The sequence below is a fragment of the Watersipora subatra genome, chromosome 3 (assembly GCF_963576615.1).
Source record: "Watersipora subatra chromosome 3, tzWatSuba1.1, whole genome shotgun sequence".
NCBI classification, from domain to species: domain Eukaryota; kingdom Metazoa; phylum Bryozoa; class Gymnolaemata; order Cheilostomatida; family Watersiporidae; genus Watersipora; species Watersipora subatra.
The window spans coordinates 10,861,973-10,882,800 of record NC_088710.1 but is presented as its reverse complement, the minus strand read 5'-3'; the positions used below and the strand labels follow the sequence as shown (position 1 = coordinate 10,882,800).

The 20,828-nt window shown below is 35.1% G+C and overlaps 5 non-coding genes across 5 annotated transcripts; 3 read left to right on the top strand and 2 right to left on the bottom strand.

Annotated features, from left to right (window-relative positions):
- Nucleotides 1-12,011: 12,011 nt before the first annotated feature.
- Nucleotides 12,012-12,083, bottom strand: Trnag-ucc (transfer RNA glycine (anticodon UCC)). The gene has a single exon. It is a non-coding gene; the product is annotated as a tRNA-Gly (tRNA).
- Nucleotides 12,084-14,477: 2,394 nt separating this feature from the next.
- Nucleotides 14,478-14,549, bottom strand: Trnag-ucc (transfer RNA glycine (anticodon UCC)). The gene has a single exon. It is a non-coding gene; the product is annotated as a tRNA-Gly (tRNA).
- A 1,910-nt stretch (nt 14,550-16,459) lies between these two features.
- Trnag-ucc (transfer RNA glycine (anticodon UCC)) lies at nt 16,460-16,531 on the top strand. Its single transcript has one exon. It is a non-coding gene; the product is annotated as a tRNA-Gly (tRNA).
- Nucleotides 16,532-18,496: 1,965 nt separating this feature from the next.
- Nucleotides 18,497-18,568, top strand: Trnag-ucc (transfer RNA glycine (anticodon UCC)). The gene has a single exon. It is a non-coding gene; the product is annotated as a tRNA-Gly (tRNA).
- Nucleotides 18,569-20,492: 1,924 nt separating this feature from the next.
- On the top strand, nt 20,493-20,564 carry Trnag-ucc (transfer RNA glycine (anticodon UCC)). Its single transcript has one exon. It is a non-coding gene; the product is annotated as a tRNA-Gly (tRNA).
- The last annotated feature ends 264 nt before the right edge of the window (nt 20,565-20,828 follow it).

The window sequence follows — 20,828 nt, the reverse complement described above, 5'->3', positions numbered from 1 at the left end:
TTATATCAGACCTCTGAAGTATTGCTTACATAAACAGTGAAAGTTCAGTGCATGTGTGGTCAGATAGATGAACCTCAGCTAAAAGTGAACATACAAACTTGTGGTTGGAAGTATAGCCTCTAACCACTACACTACGGATTATTCAAAACAACGAAGTCCAGACCAATTTATATAGGCCTAATTATATAAATCTCAGTGTTTGTCTGTCTGTTATTCTGTGAATCCGTGTGTCCAGCTGTAGCTATTAAAACGTTGGATTGAAAAGCTCGCTTCGTGCTGGATTTGAACTCCCAATGTTTGCAACTGCTAGTCTTCACTATATTAAAGCATATGAATTACATAATTTTTTATTATATACAGTGAAACTCGGATAACTCAAACTTCAAGGGACCGAGCAAAAGTGTTCGAATTATCAGAGCGTTCAAGTTATCAGAGCACTGTCACAAGTCCATGTATTTACTTATTTATTAGTAGATACATGTACATATACAATCTATAATATAAATCAAAAGCACAAATGGCTTGTTTCAAATTAAATGCTTCTAATGTAAAGTTTAAAACGTTTTTTATTAAAAAGTATAGAGATTTTTCTATCACTTGAGATTGGTTCATTGTTTGAGGTGATGTTATTGCCAGGACGTTTTTTAGATTGACATTGGCAAAACTTGATCGTTGTTGAAATGCTCAAAAGAAAAGACATCTTTTTCTTTTGAGCGTTTTACCCACGATCAATTTTGCCGATTTTTCTTGAAGTTTGTGCAAAGATTACCTCACTTTACCTCGCTTTACCTCAAATTTCACCAAACCTTTAGAAAAGTCGTTGACAAAAATATTTTGCCGATGGTGGTAATAACGACGCTTATGAATTACGAAAAGTTGAGGTTTACCTCTATGGCTTAGAATAAAGTGATTTTCTAAAGCGATAGCAACCGTTTCGGTAGCCGTTGGGCAAAAAACAGTTCGAATTAACAGTGTTGAGTTCGAGTTATATAGAGTCTGCTAGGAGAAGTTTTGTAGATTTTGAAATGGAACAAACATTTGGGTAGTGCAGTTAGGATCAGGGCCTATAAGCTTACCACATCAAAAGCTTTACAGAACTCAAAAACGCTTGTATAAAATTCGAAAGACGATCGTGTATTCTAATCAATAGTTGAAAACAGGTATTTCTTTGTGAATTGACATCTGATATATTTACAGTGTGTCACTGCTTGATGAACATTATCTTAGCAGTCAACAACTTGAAAACTATCAGAATGCTGACTTCATAAATAAAATAAGTAGATATTCGTTAAACATTGTGGGATTTTGTGAGAGTCGACAAGGATTATGGAACCCACTTACACTGTACACTTCACTATACACTTACACTATACACTTACTCTATACACTTACACTATACACTTACACTATACACTATACACTTACACTATACACTATACACTTACACTATACACTTACACTTACACTATACACTTACACTATACACTTACACTATACACTTACACTATACACTTACACTATACACTTACACTATACACTATACACTTACACTATACACTATACACTATACACTTACACTATACACTTACACTTGCATACTGAGAATGAATAAAAAAGTTTTTGTAGAAAACTAGGTAGGTTAGGGTCTGAAAACGTGCAAGTTGTTGTCATTTTTTAACTTTAATAAACAAATGAGCAATCACAAGACAATATTATACTTTGTTAAACCTACAAACTACAAAAATGTTCATTAATAAAAATGATATAGTCATTTACTTTTTAGCTCAGTAATTGATTTTTGTATAAGAAACAAACAAGATAATCCTTATAACTCAACTTAAAATACAATTTAGAAAACAAAAAACAAACATGAAGCTACCGCTGCTAATTGTGATGCATTTTGTTTGTTTACACATTCAGCACCTCAACAACAGTTATTCTAGAGTGTTCCTTCAATCAGCTAACAAAAGGCTTTCTCAAACATTAAATGGCGCTTCAAATCCTTTTATGACTTCTTTGAAATAAACGAGTAAGTTTTAATTCATTTTAACTTGAGCTACCGCCACATAAAAATAATAAGTCAATTATATGAATAATAGAGTAAATTATAACTATAAAGATATAGTCACAACAAATTTGGATAAAGTAAACACAATCATGGCAGAATTTAACGATCAGTAAATATTGATCTATTGAACTATTGAGTATTTGTGGAAACCATTTCAAATATAATGATAAATAATACATTGTAGCGATGCTAATTTGTAATCATAAGGTTTCAGTTCTCCCCGACTGTATGCTTTCATAAGGCTCTTGTGAAAGGTTTAGACTCATATGTGTTATTCAAAAAAAGTCTTAAATGATAACTGAAAAAAACATAGCTAGGCTGGTTTAGATGTCACAGGTCAAACAAAGTTTGTGCTGCCTGCAGATATTTTAACACTTTATTGTAATAACTTACTTTAAAAATTATATAAGCTACTACATGACAGCATTAAATGGCTTACTAGTTTTCTAGCTTACTAGTTAGGCTGATAATATGGACTTCATGCAGCACTAACTTTGGCATAGACGCCAAGAAAAGGCTACATGAATGGAGAAACTGAACAAACTGTAAAAGTAACTTTGAATAATCTCTGATTGCAAAATAACTTGTTGCTCACATAAGCAATATTGTAATAAAGCAACAGTTGTGAGTGAAAAAGGATGTTAGGTCACAGCCTACCTCCACTGAAACATGTCATAGATGGTTCTAAAGCTGGCACAGTGATGTCAAGTAAATATATGCCTGTACTGAAAGGCTCTATTGGGCATAAAATGCTTCTTAAAGTGGTGGTCATTTTAAGATGTAGGATAGACACTCTTAACACTAAAGCTTGGGCTCAAAGTAATTTGCGCAAATGTTTTTTCACCTGATCCTATGCCCGAGTAAACTTGGTTTTGTAGTTTCGCATTGTTTTTTTTATTCTTCAATTTATACAAAGTTACATAATTTTTAGTCACTTTGTGCGGTTTTCAATATATTTCCGCAGTTTCAAATCAAATAACAATTATTTCTTGAGATATTGCTCAAATGCCTAGAGTAATTTTAACCTACAGAGAAATGAAATGTTTCTGTCAACAGAACCCTAGTTTCTAATAACATGATGATTAAAATTCTTGATAAATTGATAGTAACAAAAGATCAAAAATAGACAAAACAAAAAAGCTTCTCTTTTTCAGCAACAAGAGCAATACACTAAAACAGTTTGTTTTCTATTCATAAAAACACACACAGTCCAGCAGGCTCGGTGTACATCAACCATTATGTTCCTTCAGTTACCTCTAAAACAGGGCCTTTTTGCTTGTGTGAAAATAAGACAGTTTTTGATATTGGATTTCTGTTGTCTATTGAGTTCAACATTAAGCTTAATATGTTTCGGTTCAAACGAAATTGTGCTATCCTAAGTGCTTTCAGAGTCGAGTGAAGGCCAGTGAAAGTTGTTAATTTGGTCTATTATCAGGGACTTGCTTGCGTATACAACTTATACTTCAAGGTGTTAAAGCTTCCAAGTGCTGCAGACTACAAAACATGTTTCCACTGAAAAAATGGAATTGTGTTATTCTTAAACAGCTCCTAGAGATGACCACTCTAGGTGTCAGATCCATTAAGACAAGCTCTATGTCTGAGACTAATCTAACAATATAAAGTACAATTGCTAACCTCTCAGAGAAACCTAGAGTTAAAATGACACTTATGTAACTTGAGAATAAAACAGATGCTTCCACAGAAATAGCAACAGACGCAGTTGAGAGTTATTCAAAAATTCGTGGTTTAAAAAGACAAATTTACCAAAGATGTTCTGAAGTGTGCCTAACAGGCCTTTCAGACAGACTACTAACAGTGATTCGTAGTCTGTCTGAGAGGCTAAAAGAGAAGCAAAAGATCATGAGAGCCAACAATTCAAGAAGCTCTTCACTCTCAATTTGCTAAGAATCTTCTCTATGCTCAAGAATGAATCTGAAAGACTGATGCTAGATCACCCCAAGTTATAATTGAAATGACATCTAGGATTAAGCTACTCATAGCATAAGGGTTGATTTATCGAAAGCGCTAAAAACAGGCCCCATCATATTGTGTCTCAAACATCTCTAACAATGTGACAGAAACATCAAGATGGGAGTGCAACATATGAAGAACATACAAAGTACTGGAGTTAAAGATGATTCAAGGATTTTGGTTGAAGAAGTTAATGTGCCTAAAATGGCAAATCAGATGAAATGTCAATATGAACTAGATAATATTCTACTATGGTTAACTAAGGGATGCTGGGCACTAGTGGTGAAAAACATTACCTAGGGGTTTTCTCTAATTATCGACCAATAGGGTTACTCATCAACTACCAGAAACCTGATATTGGGAGTTATTACTGACAAACTGAAAGAGCAAATTAGCTTATACATGACTGGTACCAAACATCAACTTTTGGTAGACTAGATGACTTTTTATGACAGCAGAAGACATGGTTATGGAGCAATGGTATGGTTTGACTAAAAGTAAGCCACAACTCCATTTCTCATGCCTGAGTCTTTGAGGACCTCAGGTTGTATAATTTCAACTCTGGATATTTTTTGGCATTTTTCAATATATCAATGACCCGTTGAAAGACTGAGCACAAGGCAAATGGTACGAAGTTAGCAAATGCGAACATCAATTGTGGCATCTACAAAGAAGATGCACTTTTACTGCTACTATTCTGCATATATCTCAATGATATGAGCAACTTGCTTGAGCGCAGCTACCATGCATATCAGCTCAGGGTTGGAACTAAAACCAACCATCTCTTCTACATGGATGACATCAAGCTGTAAACCAAAAAAGGAAAGATATATCCTTAGGAATTAATCTTAGAAATCTTCGGCAATTAGATTGAAATGACCTTTGGCATTGAGAAGTGTAAGTTACTTCTGTAGAAAGGCTGTATATTCAAATTGTCCACATTGTACCATCTTGAATATAGAAAAAAGAATACAATAATCTCTCACTTTTCGTGGTTAATTGGGGCCGGCATCAATTACCCCCCTTGCGATAGGTGAAAGTCCATGAAATGAAGACTAATCAACTCATATCTAATAAAGTAATTCTTTCAATAAGCGTAAACATTTTTCTTTGTTTTTTATATTGATTACATGATTTGGGGAGTCATGGGCAATTAAGAGGCACGATGGAGAGAGGCACAAGCATGTTGCACTTTTAGACTTCAGAAAATATAACTGGGAGAATAGCAAACCATGATGACATGCGAACACACAGATATGTTTCCGCACCAAAATTGGCTTACAGACTTTTTAACAGACTTTTATATGATCTCTATTTATATTAGTATATTTTGCTATTTTTAAATATTTAATGGTTAAATAAGTCAATTGCGAATAGCTGAGATAGGTATTTATTGCAAAATAACGAAGTTTGCTTTTCGTGAATGCTATTCGATTGGCTTAGCTCAAATGCGAAACTGCGCATCTCATTCAGAGATCATATAGCATTCACGAAAAGGATTTCCCAGGGTTTTCCATGGCGCTACGGTGGTTTTTACTGAGTGAGATAGTGATCAGAAAACAACCAAAAACGTCATTATTTTAAATAAATACCTATCTCAGCTATTCACAATTGACTTATCTAATCATTAAATATTTAAAAAGAGCAAAATATACTAATATAAATAGAGATCATACAAAAGTCTGTTAAAAAGTCTGTTAGCCATATTTGGTGCAAAAAAACACCTCAAACACAGGGATGCTCATGGAGAGATGTTATTGGACCAGAGTACGAAAGAGATTTACGTATTTTATTTTATATTTTATTCGTTTTTTAATTTTTTAATGATTATTTTTCACTCTATAAAGTAAACATGCTCTGAAAGATGAACTGTACCGCAGAGGGATTACTATACAATTATTTGGGAGTTATTCAGAACAGACACTTGTACCTGTTATTGAATAACCATAAAGACCGACACCACCTGCATCATGGGTTAACCCTATGCGTACCAAGACCGACCTTTGTCGGTTTACGAGCAATGTCTCAGCGTACCAAAACCGACAAACCCGACATTTTTGCCGTTTTCGATAGACCTTTTTTAAAACGTTGTATTTATTTTAAAAACAACGCTAAAAATTAAAACTAAAAATTTGAGCAATTTCAGTAAGTTTTTTACTACTGTTTTGAGGTTATAAATAATAAATTTTATGCGCATGTGCAAAAAGAACACGTTGTAAAGATTTGATCTTTCTTTATGGAAAGCAGATCAACATGGACGTTCGTAATTATTTGAGCTCGGCTAAAAAATTTGTTTAGAGGATGATATCGACTGGTTCGAAAGTGAAGAAGAGGATTTCAGGTCAGAAGAATGTGGGGAAGACGATGAAAGTGAAAAAGAAGATCGTCAGAGTGAATTGGATTGCGAAAGTGGGATTGAAACGGCCGGCGTTGAAACAGTGAATAATGACGGATATCAAAGAGGAGCTGATTTAAAACCAAAATAATTACATTTTGATGACAGCATGGCAGGAGATAAGTTCGAATACTTAAACAGGTAAGTATTTTTTATTATTTGAAGCTTTTTATAACATTGGCCATGATAAATGTAATATTTAACGAAACGAATAAATATGGCTTTCAAAACCATCGCGATGCTTCGGAGCCTGTTGATGATAAATATATGTGACGAGTTGTTGGTTTAGTTTTGCATATAGGTATTCTCAAAAAGCATACTCTGTTGTCTTACTGGTCCACAATCCTTCATCATCTACGCGGATTTTTAATAAAATTGAAAGTAGAAAGAAAAATAGAAGCAAGTTTACCTTTTACAGACAATTTTGAAGACCCTGCTGGCAATAAATTGTTCAAGTTGAAAAATGTTTTTGCCATGATATGTGACTGGTTATATTCTGTTTTGCTGCCTGATAAATTTCTATCTATAGATGAAAGCTTGCTGGCATGGAAAGGACGGCTCAACTTCAGACAGTGTATTCCATCTAACAGATATGGATCAAAGTTATTTGCTCTCCGATGCTGTCTCTGGCTATGTGCACAAGTTGTCTGTATACATGGGTGATGAGCAAGTAAAGCTGAAGGTACCGGCAGCAGATTCTCTTGTGGAATATCTCTATGCGAGTCATATTTTGATCCCGACCATGCAAAATAAATTTATTTACAAATTGTATTTTATTTAGTTTCTGCAAATGCTTCCTCGCTTTGTATTGCTAGCTTTTGTACATACGTTCGCTGAAATGTCATTATCTATTGTATTTGTTGTGTATTGATATGTTGTATTTGATGCCCATTGCCCTTATCACCCACCTTATCAAAAGAGTTCAGTTCTCATATTGCTTTGCCATCTAGCAGAATGATTTCTCCATCATTTGCTGTAACTGCTCATAATAAATGTTGCTTCCTGTCTTTTGCTGTTTCACAAAGTGTGTGAATACAGGCTCACCACTCAATTCTTGTGCACAACCAGTTAATCCTTGCTGCAGCACACATTGATCTTAGCTGCATCACACCTGAATCCGTGCAATGAGTTTATATGCAAAATTGTTACTTGAATCTATAATTTCAAGAAATGCACATAAATCTGCCAGTAAAAAATCATATCTGTGAATATATTCATCTCAAGTTGCAGTCTCGACAAGCTGCTAGAAGGAAAATGTCTCAGCTTTCAGATGCATATTCATTTGCAGTCTTATGCCAATTTGCACGAGAGTTATAGCAGAGTTTGAGAAGCCATGTCGGGTAACAGTTGCACTGCTTATCGCCATTGCGATATGAGCATTTCGAAGGTCTGCTCCCGCAATGCACAGAAGCACCTAACTCAACTTTTGATGTGCTTGAATAACCCAATTTTTTTGCAAACTCTTGTAAACATATGACACCGTGCATATGTTTATCATAAACCAGTTTTGGCAGAGATATTGCTTTTAAAAATATATTTGTAATCGATATTTCATGATAGAGAGGTGACAACTTTGTTAAATCAGATTTTTGACTAAAGTGTGCACAGCTGATTTGCAGGGAATAAATGGCTGTCCGTTGAGAAATTTCTAAGCTTTCAAATGCATATTCATTTATAGCTCCATGCTAATTTGCATGCGAGTTATTGCCAATTTTAGTCGGCCATGTCAAGCCTCGATTTTCGCAGGTCGTTAGGGTCACGCGGTGAAAATCTGGAAAGGCGCTCCTGCATTGTAACGGAGCTCATATCTACACTATCAATGCTCTTTGACGTCCAGTTTTTTTGCAAACTGTTGTGAAGATATGAATCTATGCAAGAATTATTTAGACAACACTGTCAATTGCCTTTATCAAATAGAAAAATACAATTAGAAATGACGTACAAAAATAAAAAAATCATTGCTTCAGCAAATTGAGACTTCTTTTGGTAAATATTTGCAAGCTATCTACATAGAAGAAGCATCAGCTTGTAGATAAATTTCTCAGCTTTCCTATGCATGTCAATTTATGTAACTGCCACAATTTTGATGTAAGTTACTGCAGTTTCTATGCGGTCATGTCGAAAGCTCAAATCGCGCCAGTTATTGGCTGGTACGCTAGTGGTTTTTCCATCGTAACCTCGCGGTCGCTAAAGGGTTAAATTACTTGTGACTAAACTGGCACCACTAGCTGGCTCTAAGTTGGGGATGAAGGAACATTCTGTTAGAACAAAGTAAAACACCCAACAAAGAGTCTGACTGGACTTCCCAGAAGGTGTGCCATGATCAGACTCAAAAGGAAGATAAATTAATCCTCCAGCTAGCCGCTGCAGCAGATGAAAAGAGACAATACGTCTGGGCTTGTTCCTGCCTGCCGAATTACATTCCGATGCCTAAGAAGTAATGCATTCCTACTATTCTCATATATAGTCTCAGTAACTTTCCTCACATGCACTCAAGCCTTGTTTCCCATACAAACTGTTTCTCTCTCTACTAGGACTCCTTTTACTTTTATATCTACCTATATATATTTCTCAAAGTCCGTCCGTCTGTTGTAAATCCGGCTATAGCTACTATTAGAACAGCTGAGCTGGACAACAATACAGACTCAAAGTCATGGCTTGCCATGACATAGCATTGGAAGCCTAACCTTATTAACTAGCTAATTAGTGGAGTTTTCCATTGGCAATATGCCAGGCTACTGCCTTGAAAGGTACAGTTGTTTGACAAAGTTTTAAAACCTGTAAGGTTGTTTTTATTTTTCTCTTAATTTATTTCAACTACACGACGCACTCCTCTCATGATATGTACTTTGAAAGTTATAATGGCAAATGTTGTTATATGTTAAATACAAATCAATTTTCTGTCCAAAGATTCTTCTATTACACGGGCAACGCCGGGTGGCACAGCTAGTATCTGTCTATACTACAGTTTCATAATCTACCCCATTTATCTCTCATGCCACTAGGGTTGTCAGTAATATATCTTTCCATGATGTTATCTTGACTGCCTTCTTAACTGTTATACATCTCATTACTATAACTGCAGCTACCATCTGCCTATTGTCACCACTACCATGACTTCTATTATAACTTACCTTTCTATCCATATTCTGCCGTATCAAGATACAACACCTCACGAAAGAAATATTTAACGGTTTGATAACTCCTCATCACACGAAGAGTTATCTACACTTATCTACTACTACACTTTCAACTGTAGCAAACTCTTTCCCTGCTATGTTCCCTACTTCCTGGGCCGTACCTTGAAACATTTGTCTAATCACTGCTATTTCCATAATTCCTATTGTTTCTTGAATTATCCATGAGGAAGCACTGACTTACAGAATCATACTCTCTACCCCTACTTCTACAGTGCTGTGAACAAACTTTTTTTCTGATACCCTTGCTCTTTATCTCTCTTCCAAATCTCTCTCCCCTATTTTCTGTTCTCCAACATCTGGTTGATTCATTTGCCATCTAATGAATCTTTGTTACATCATGTCACATGTCATATTCCATGTTAAATTACCATTTTTCATCAACTACCTCTTCACTTATCTATGCCCTAAGTCATTAACTCTAGCTTTATTAAAACCAACCTTAGTCTAGCTTCACCATTAGCAACTTCAGTACATTTACTTAAACCTCAACTCGTAAAAGTTTTTAATAACACTTTCACCTGGTGCTTGTCTAGCTATATGGATCTTATGTCCTTGTGCAAACATGCTCTCTTGTCTACCATTATACTCCTGTAAAACCTTTACTGCACCTTTCTGAGTAGAGTGTGTACCATTTAAACTAAGCCCTACACCTCCTAACCCTTCTCCAATAGCCTTCAACAATGACGCCAAGTCAACTCTATTACTCATATAGGTCTTCTATCTTCACCTTTATAAGCTCTTCCCTCAACTATATTCTTGATAAAAAACTCCTTTCTTCAACAAACGTTCCTCACAAGCCATCGTCTTCTGTCTCTAATTTCTCTTACAACACACACGATTGGTTTATATTTGGGTCAATTCTTTCCATTCTCCGAAAACCTTTTTACACTAATTCGTCTCTTTTTGCAATTTTGATTTTTTTAGAACCGTCTGGGAAAAGGTTATGCTGGAAGCTGTTCTTTGATTATTCCTACAAACCAATCATGAAAGATTGTTTTTCTATTCTCCACTTAGAGTCTTAGACCAAACCAATCATGTATATCATCTCACTTTTAAAGATACTACTTGGATTTGCTGAGTGCAAAAGAGATGTTGAGAGAGTATAACTTCTATCTACCAGTGAATCTATATTGAGGCATTATGATTCTGCAAAAACAAATTTTAGCATGTGATTCTGCGTCAACGAAGATTGGTCACACTTTATCCAATATTTTAGACAGCTTTTGCAGCTATGCTGTGCACTGTTATAAATTTGCAGTTTCCTTTACAGTAATGACTCTGATTTTAGTAATATAAGCTCAAATCTCAAAGACTAATAGATCATTTGGCAGTTATATCAAGATAAATTATCTGGAATGTCAGGGAATATGTAAAAATAAAGGTTCAACTAAAAAGAACAAATTACGAGAAGCTAAAGACATTGCTTTACTACGTGTATTTGTAAACTGTCTGCTGTCTATCTTCTATATAATTGGAGACAAACGCTAAATGAAGCTCTTCATAGACAGTCTTAGTCATCTTGGCTGACTCTCTGAGAGAATCAGTCAATGTGACTTAGACTGTCTATGAATGTGCTTAGATTGTCTATGAATGTGCTTAGACTGTCTATGAATGTGCTTAGACTGTCTATGAATGTGCTTAGACTGTCTATGAATGTGCTTAGACTGTCTATGAATGTGCTTAGATTGTCTATGGACTGCCGGAGAATGTGATTTGGTATTGAATTAAATGAAACATATTTTAAGTTGAGGTGCTATTATCTCCTGTCTGCAAAAATATAGATAAGTACTTTTTACTACAAATAAAGTAAGATATTGCCTCAAGTAAAGTGTTAATAGGTATACAACTAACATTTACTCTACTGCGGATACTTGAAGTTGTTTCTGATGTATTCAGACATGTCTCTTGCATTTCCAAAGCACGTCATTTCATACAACCTATATAGTGACAATAGAACACTTCAATAAATAAATGCATACAGCAACAAACAAAATTTTGTACCTTTTACAAAGCTTACTCTGCAACTAATGCACTAATAAAAGGTTCCTATACAAAAAGCTTGTTTACCATTTTAAGAAAAGTCTAAAAAGAACTTTTTACAGTTTTATGTGTGATGCCATTACAAATGTTAATACAAATAAATGACTTCGTTGTAAAGCAAAAGGTAGGGTATTGTTGACTTGGGTGTGTTCTTAATAGTGATTTAATTTTTGGGATCTCATTCTCCAGTTTATCTTTGTTCACCAAGAAACGACCATACATAGGAATAAATAGACACATACTTTCTACCCAAACTATTTATTTGGGTTCGCAGGAAGAAGGATTCTTTAATACCATGCTATCATGTCTGTGAAGACTACAATGATAGCAAAAATGGTGCGTCGGCCGGGAATCGAACCCGGATCTATTGCTTGGAAGGCAACAATGCTAACCTTTACACCACCGACGCTCTGCATGGTGGTAAATGATGCAGAATAAAGCATGAAAAAGACTCAGATCATCTCTGGATGGGTTAAAATGATTTATTAGAACTCAGGTAGTCATGGAGATAATCCAATAGGAAGTGATGTCATATTACTTGAGAGACGAGGTTGTATAATCACTGAATACCTTCTAACGAGTTAAAAGAACAGTGAGCTGACTGGCTGGTGTGGTCGGTTTTCATTTGTTATTAACAATTGGCACTTTCATAGAATTCTGTTATAATGACAATGACACTAATAATAGTGGCACTATGGCTCAATTAGCAGTTAGTGTAAGTTTAATGCATGAATGGCACTCCATGAATATTTCTTCCCAGAATCTCTCTTAGAAGGATAGCAAACCATGTTATCACTATTTAAACAATGTAATTATCACCCATTATAGTTTGTTATACAAGTGGAAACTGTTTGCCAAACTCTGGACAATAAATATTACACAACCATGGTAAAGTGATGCAGAACTTAGTTCTTCACTATGATCTGGTCTAGAAGAATATAAATAACTCTTCAAACAAACTCTAAAACAGTTTTTTAGTAAAAATATTGTAGAAAGCTTTAATTGATTCCAAATCTGAATATGGCATTAGAATTGTTTTTAATAGTACAATAATAGTTGAACATTCTATTACATTAGCAATTTGTTTTGAGGTTTTTGCTGTCAAACTGTTAATGAAAACAGCAGATTTTTTGCAGGTTTTATGGTGTACTGCAAAATAGAATAGTTTAGTAGTTGTTATGTGCATCATGGGAAATGCTATCATCCGGTTTTACTCCCTTCAAAGCTTGCTATTAAAGCACAACTAATGCTCGAATAAAACTCTATTTTTATACAAAAAATATTTTCTACCATTTAAGTAAAAGACAGATAAAACTTTTTGCAATTTTTAAACCAAAAACCAGGTTTTTTGATTTAAACTGGTTTTTATGGTTTAAACCAGTTTTTATAATTTTACCAAGGTTTTTGCAATTTAAGTCTAATTAACACCACTGAATATAGCTGCATGATTGAGTATTGAACATACATATGTGGAATCATCTGTTAAAGATGGTACTGTGGGAGTTGTTATGGGGAAAAAAAGGAAAAAACATGGAAATTTTGGAATGAGTATTTAATCAAACATGATTAATGAAATACAGAGCAGAAATCTTACCACATAAAGTGAATAAATTACATACAGCCCTATGTATAAGTAGGAATTTGAATCCAAGTGATTAGTCGTGTGGTAGTGTAGAGCAGAGCATAATGCAGATGCGTTGCTAGTGTTTGGAGCAGTGGCAGGTGACTCAACTTCTATCACCTGAATACTAGCATCACTGTCTAAATTGGTGTTTTCAGCTTTACATTTTGCTATGTGAGCTTTAAGCCTATCTGCATGACCTCGAGTTACGACAGCACACTTATTAAGTTTTGCCTTAAAACCTTTGCCTTTTGCAGTTCGAGCGAAAAACTGCAAAATGGCATCCTGTTTGCGAGACATGTTGGAAATTTGAGGCACAATTTTAACTTTTCAAAAAACAAAAAACTTGATATACTGAATTCTAACAATCTAACTACTTTGGCTTGTGCTCAATAAATAAAATATTAGTTTGCAAACTTGAAGCTTTTGCCCAAAAGGATTTTATTGTTTTAATTTCTAATTATAAGTAATCCTTTCCCACTGGCCAGACTTGAGGAAGTCTTCGCTCATTATTAGAGACGATGATTGGATTAGTATATTTCACATGGTTTTTATATTTCATCAATAAACAGATCATTATATCACTTGATAAAAGCAATTGAAAATGAAATTCACTAATTCATTGTTGTGCTAGGATTTCATGTAGTTTCAACTTGAGCTCTGCCATCAATCTACTACTGTGTCCTAAATAAATTTCCACAGCTGATAATTACATATAATTGCATTTCTACTGCACATAAACTACTAGGAGCTTAAAATATTAGGTTTTTCACAAAAAAATAATGGAAAAACCGAAAAAACCGGCATTTCGGCTGGTTTAAGCCGGGTTTAAACCGCTCAGTTTAAACAATCGGTTTAAACCGAGCCAACCCTAGTAGTCATAGAGATAATCCCACAGGAACTGATGCCATATTCATTGAGAGAAGAGATTGTATATTTACTAACAACCTTTGTAGCAAGGAAGAAGTGAGTCAGGCTGATGTGGTCAGTTTGCAGTTGACACTAACAATTCAGGGATTTGTAAATTTACAAACATTCATTTTTCAAACAAAATTTTACTTCAGGTTCAGAGATAGAAGGAAATATCATTATTACATAAGACAAAGATTTTCTATGTCTGTATCAAAATGGGTCCTTGTAATCACTATATAATACAGTAGCTACATCTGTTAAAAGAGACAGTGCGTCGGCCGGGAATCAAACCCGGATCCATTGCTTGGAAGGCAACAATGCTAACCTTTACACCACCGACGCTGTGCATACTTTTCATAATGGTATAGAATACAGCATGAAAAGGACTCAGGTCATCTCTGGATGAATAAATATGATTAACTTGAATTCAGGTAGTCATAGAGATAATCCCATAGGAAGTGATGTCATATTCCATGAGAGAAGAGGGTGTATAATTACTAATAGACCTTGTAACAAGTTAAAAGTCTGGTGAATCGATGAGGTGGTGTGGTCAGTTTACAGTTGATACTAGCAATTGAGAAATTTTAGAAATTATATGCTGATACATGTAGTAAAATTGGGGGCTTTTAAGATAATAATAATCAAATTAATGATATTCATATTCCAATACTGTCTTACGCAGCTCCAGCTTGGCATAGCTACGTCTCACAACAATTAAAAGACCTACTAGCGAGGCATCAAAACCTCTGACTGCGTATCATATACCCATGGATAGAATGTTATACAGTATAGAATCCTATATGTATAAAGCACACATGTAGCTATGCCAAGCTGGAGCTGCGTAAGACAGTATTGGAATATGACAAGGAATATGGCAAGGAATATGACATCACTTCCTATGGGATTATTTCTATGACTACCTGATTTCAAATTAATCATATTTATTCATCCAGAAATGACCTGAGTCCTTTTCATGCTGTATTCTATATCATAATAATAAATATTTATTTACAGCGTCGGTGGTGTAAAGGTTAGCATTGTTGCCTTCCAAGCAATAGATCCAGGTTCGATTCATGGCTAATGCACAGCTGTGTTTACAGTACCTGCATACAGCTATGATAGGATACTAGTTTAGCATAAACATGCAAATGTCAGCTTGTTTGTGTTTAGACTACTACTTTTGTTTCCATTTTTTCCTTTGAATGTGCGTATATTTATTCCTATGTATGGCAATTACAAGCCACACAACCCAACTACCCATGTACCTATTGCTTCACAAAACTGTATTTATTTGTATTTAGATTTGTGGAAAATCTAAAAAAACTGCAAACAGCTTTTTTGCAGTTTGTGTCTGTCTTTTACTTAGACATTTAGAAAACCTTTTTGAAAAAAATAGAGTTTTATTCGAGCATTAGTTGTGCTTTAATAGTAAGCTTTGAAGGGAGTAAAACCGGATGATAGCATTTCCCATGATGCACATAATGACTACTAAACATCTATTTTGCAATACACCATAAAACCTACAAAAGATCTGCTGTTTTCGTTAACAGTTTGACAGCAAAGACCTCAAAACAAATTGCTAATGTAATAGAATGCTCAACTATTACTGTACTATTAAAAACAGTTTCAATGCCATATTCAGATTTGGAATCAATTAAAGCTTTCTACAATATTTTTAATAAAAAACTGTTTTAGAGTTTGAGTTTGAAGAGTTATTTATATTCTTCTAGACCAGATCATGGCGAAGAACTAAGTTCTGCATCACTTTACCATGGTTGTGTAATATTTATTGTCCAGAGTTTAGCAAACAGTTTGCACTTGTATAACAAACTATAATGGGTGATAATTACATTGTTTAGGTAGTGATAACATGGCTTGCTATCCTTTCAAGAGAGATTCTGGAAAGAGATATTCATGGAGTGCCATTCATGCATTAAACTTACACTAACAGCTAATTGAGCCATAGTGCCACTATTATTAGTGTCATTGTCATTATAACAGAATTCTATAAAAGTGCCAATTGTTAGTAACAAATGAAAACTGACCACACCAGCTGATCAGCTCATTGCTCCTTTTAACCCGTAAGAAGGTTTTTAGCGATTATACAACCTCTTCTCTCAAGTAATATGGCATCACTTCCTATTGGATTATCTCTATGACTACCTGAGTTTCAATAAATCATTTTAATCCATCCAGAGATGATCAGTGTCCTTCTCATACTTTATTTTATGCCATAATGTAACATGTGCACAGCGTCGGTGGTGTAAAGGTTAGCATTGTTGCCTTCCAAGCAATAGATCCGGGTTCGATTCCCGGCCGACGCATCATTTTGGATATTATTGTGGAATTCACCACCATGATAACGCGGTACTAAAGAATCTTTCCTCCCAGGAACCCTAACTAATAGTTTAGGTAGAAAGTATGTGGTGATTACCTAACCAATCGAGCTATGCAAGATGAATGGAATCGTCAGTCGATATGAGTCATTATCAGGGCTGAAATAAGCATAATGAATCTGCATTACATTACGGAGCAATGTCACTAAAGCTTGCTCACACGGCTCTTATTAGTAAGTTTAGCAATACGGATACTACATGTAGCTTACTAAAATTAGTCATTGGCAATGGGCCACGCTAATGGCATTTGGCAGACAACTCTTATTACATGCCTTTGTTTATAAGCTGTTTTTAATGCCGGTGCAACGCTGTTCAATCCGCTAGTCTATATATGCAACGCCTGGCAGACACGAGTCCATGTGCCTGGCATCGTTCGTTTGTCCAGTTATAGCAATAATGTTTTGAGTATGAAAAATCCACATCGTAGATGATTCAAACTGGTAAACTCCAGATCTGCAAACAGGCAATCCATTCCATTAGACTATGTATCCAAACGACTAGCTATTAATTATAGTAAAGATATTCATTACATCAGTTAAAACATTTGTAATGATGTTGCTTCACACACAACAATTGCCAGCTGGCCTCACCGGTATATACAAAAAGCGGAATGCGCTGAATGATCGAACAGACCGAATATCTTGGACAGTTGCCCTCTCGTGTGACTATTTAAGAGTAAGGGTGCGCAACTCAAACTTCTGTAAATAAAGAGCTCAACGAACTTCTTAGAAACATTTTAGAGAATGTTGTGTGTAAAGCGCGCTGTGAGTAACAATATTGTATATTCAATAGAAATATTTTTGCTGCCGCTAGTCCAGTCAGTACTTGCCTTACCTTTGACAGATAAAAGGGAAATGCCTGGTAGAAGCAAAAGGTAAGTGTTTCATTTGTTCAGTAGTATCGTTAACCATTGGTGAACTAGTAGCTAAATAACTAGCCAAAATCGTTTCTTTATTCAATTGGAAATGAATATATTTATTTCTATATATGGTGATATTTATTATAATTATATCAAACATGCAATCAATATTATTTATAGATAATAATTGATTTATAGATAATAGTTGTAACAATAATGATAATATTAATAAAATGTAGTGTAGTAGGTCAAGTACTATAATGTTTATAAGCTGTCATTTTATTACCCATGCAACGCTGAGCATTCAGCTAGTCATTTACATAGTAATAATATAGTGTAGTGAGAGGCAGCCAGCCTGTGTCCGGGCTAACTTACCTGGGTGACTCAGCTAACGAACCAAGTAGCTCTGGACAGAATAAACAAAGGGCCCAACTTGGCATTCTACGAAAGGGACAGAGCTTACGCTGACATCAACATGTAAAATGGTGAACTGAACAGCAGAGTGACAGAAGGATCTTTGTACCTTCTCTTTATATATTTGGCTATGTATCTTATACATACAAATATATATCTATTAATTTCCATTGCGAGCTATTTTGATATTGGTATGATGTTGTAAAGCAGTAGCTCAATTTCCTATACAATAGTATGATGTCCTTTCAAAAGTCATAAAGTAATCATAGGGAGCCTTGAGACTTAACAAGCTAATAGCTGATTGTGTTGCATCATCACTGTTAATATTATCTTATTACATCACTTATCATAAATATTATTATCATACAATGCTTACAACCCCTGAATTGTTAGTAGCAAATGCATGCTGACCACATTAACTGATTGATTCACCAATTACTCTCACCTTGTTGCTAGGTCTATTAGTAATTGTACAACCTCTTTTCTCATGGAATATGACATCACTTCCTATTGGATTATCTCTATGACTACCTGAATTCAAATTAATCATTTTAATCCATCCATAAGTGATCTGAGTTTTTCTCATACCTCATTCTATGCCATAAAGTGACATGTGCACAGCGTCGGTGGTGTAAAGGTTAGCATTGTTGCCTTCCAAGCAATAGATCCGGGTTCGATTCCCGGCTGATGCACTGTTTTTCGCTATCATCGTAGTTTTCACAGACATGATAACTTAGTATTAAAGAATCCTTCCTGTGAACTGTAATTAATAGTTTGGGTAAAAAGTATGTGTTTATCTATTCCTATGTATGCCATCTCTTACTGGTCAAGTACTGGCCTATAAACTGGTCAAAGGTAAACTAGAGAATTAAATCACACACGAATTAAATCACTCTTGAGAACACTCTCAAACCAACTGTACCCTACCTATTGCTTCACAACAAATGCATTTTACTGTATTAAGATTTAAATACAATAAATCTGTAAAAGGTTTTTATTAGTTTTTTTATTTAAATGATTAAAACAAATGCAAGTATCTAAAGAAAATTAGTGCAATAGAAGGAAATGGTACACTGTATTAAACGTCTACTTGATGTAAAATCTCATGTTAGTTATAGAATAAAAGTAATCATCTATCATTTTACAATCAGTAGATATGGTTGTAGATAGATTGGGTTCTATCTACAATCATATGCATCAAGTATGATGCATATGATTGTAGATAGATTGGGTTCTATCTACAATCATATGCATCAAGTATGATGCATATGATTGTAGATAGTTTTATTCCAGTTTAAGAAGTTCTGAAACACGCGAATCCAAATTGAGACTCCTGTGGGTCTTGACTACACTAAACAGTTCTGTTTTTCCAGCAAAAAATGGTCTAAACCAGCTTCTGAGTGGCAGTAATTCTGTCATATTAAACACTTTGACGCCTGATCTTGACATTGACCCTTTGGCAGGTCTGTTCTAGAGTTGAACATTGTTTACCAATGTTGGCTGCAAACATATCAATGAGTAGAATGAGCATTTATGCTACATTGTTAACTATAGCTATAAAATAAAAATATGCCTTCAAATAAAATTGCAGCGAGATGCTCTGCAGACCGGCGGAGGCTGAGCTGCCTTAAAAATGGCAGGCGGTCCTGTAATCTTTTGCTAGAGCGGGCAAAAAAAGATTGGACTGGGGAAAAGAACAAGGGCCTCAACAGGACCAATTACTGGTTGCTTGAAGGCCGTAAGGCCAATAATGATGGAGGGTTCAGCAAAGAGGGAGGAACTTTCAGTGGCCACACGCAATTACTATGAGGCTCTAGAAAAGCTCGATTCCACCCCTACCTTTCTTATATATTCATAGCACTCAATTTAAACATGTTTATTTCAAGCATTTGATTTTTACGCATCTCTATTAATAAATTTCACTTTGTCATTATGTGTGCATGAGTGTCTGTTAGTGCGTGTGCACTCATGCGCGTGAGTGTGTGCGTTTCTCTGTGTATATGCTGTATGCTTGAGTGCGATGTGCATCTGAGGGCTATCTGGTTAAAACCGAAAGCAATTCCAGACACTGCCGGGCTCCTAGTTGCTAGCTTCATCTAGAAAATAGGAAAGTCGAAGGTGTTTTTGTGAAGGTTTAAAACATTCCTAATTATAGTATAAACATTAGGAACTTTGTTATTCATTAGTATTTCAAGTCACTTGTTGTGTTATTACTTCTTCAATTTTTGATAACGATAGTATGAAGTTCAGATTAAATAAATTGTTTTAACTTAGCTTGAAAGGAGGCCAAGCGTTGAAAGTGGTCAATTATACACAAACCACAGCTTACCTTGGGTCTACCAAAATTTAACACTTTCCTTTGGAGTAGCAGTTTCTCTCCGACAAGTTTGGAAATAAAAAAGTTTTTTTAGCTTGCTTTGAGGTTTATTAGTAACTATAAAACTTCTTCTCTCAAGAACTATGACATCACTTCCTTTGGGATTATCCTATGACATCACTTCCTTTGGGATTATCTCTATGACTACCTGAATTCAAATTAATCATTTCATTATTCATCCAGAGATAACCTGAGTCCTTTTCATGCTGTATTCTACACCATAACGTTAAGTATGCACAGCGTCGGTGGTGTAAAGGTTAGCATTGTTGCCTTCCAAGCAATAGATCCGGGTTCGATTCCCGGCTGAAGCACTGAATTTTTGCAGCTAATCTAGATCATCTATTACAAGTTCCCAATTTGACACAACCGTGGAAAACCTTTTTCTTGTGTAATAATGATATTTGTTTGTGATTGCTTCTAAACTTGATGAAATTTTGTTTAAAAAACGGATGCTTGTTTATTCACTACTCTTTGCCTCAAACTTTGGTTTATAATTGCTTTAAAACACACATTGTTCAACGTACATATACGGTATGTGTAAAAAAAACTTTGACTCTACCCCCAAAAGAATTCAC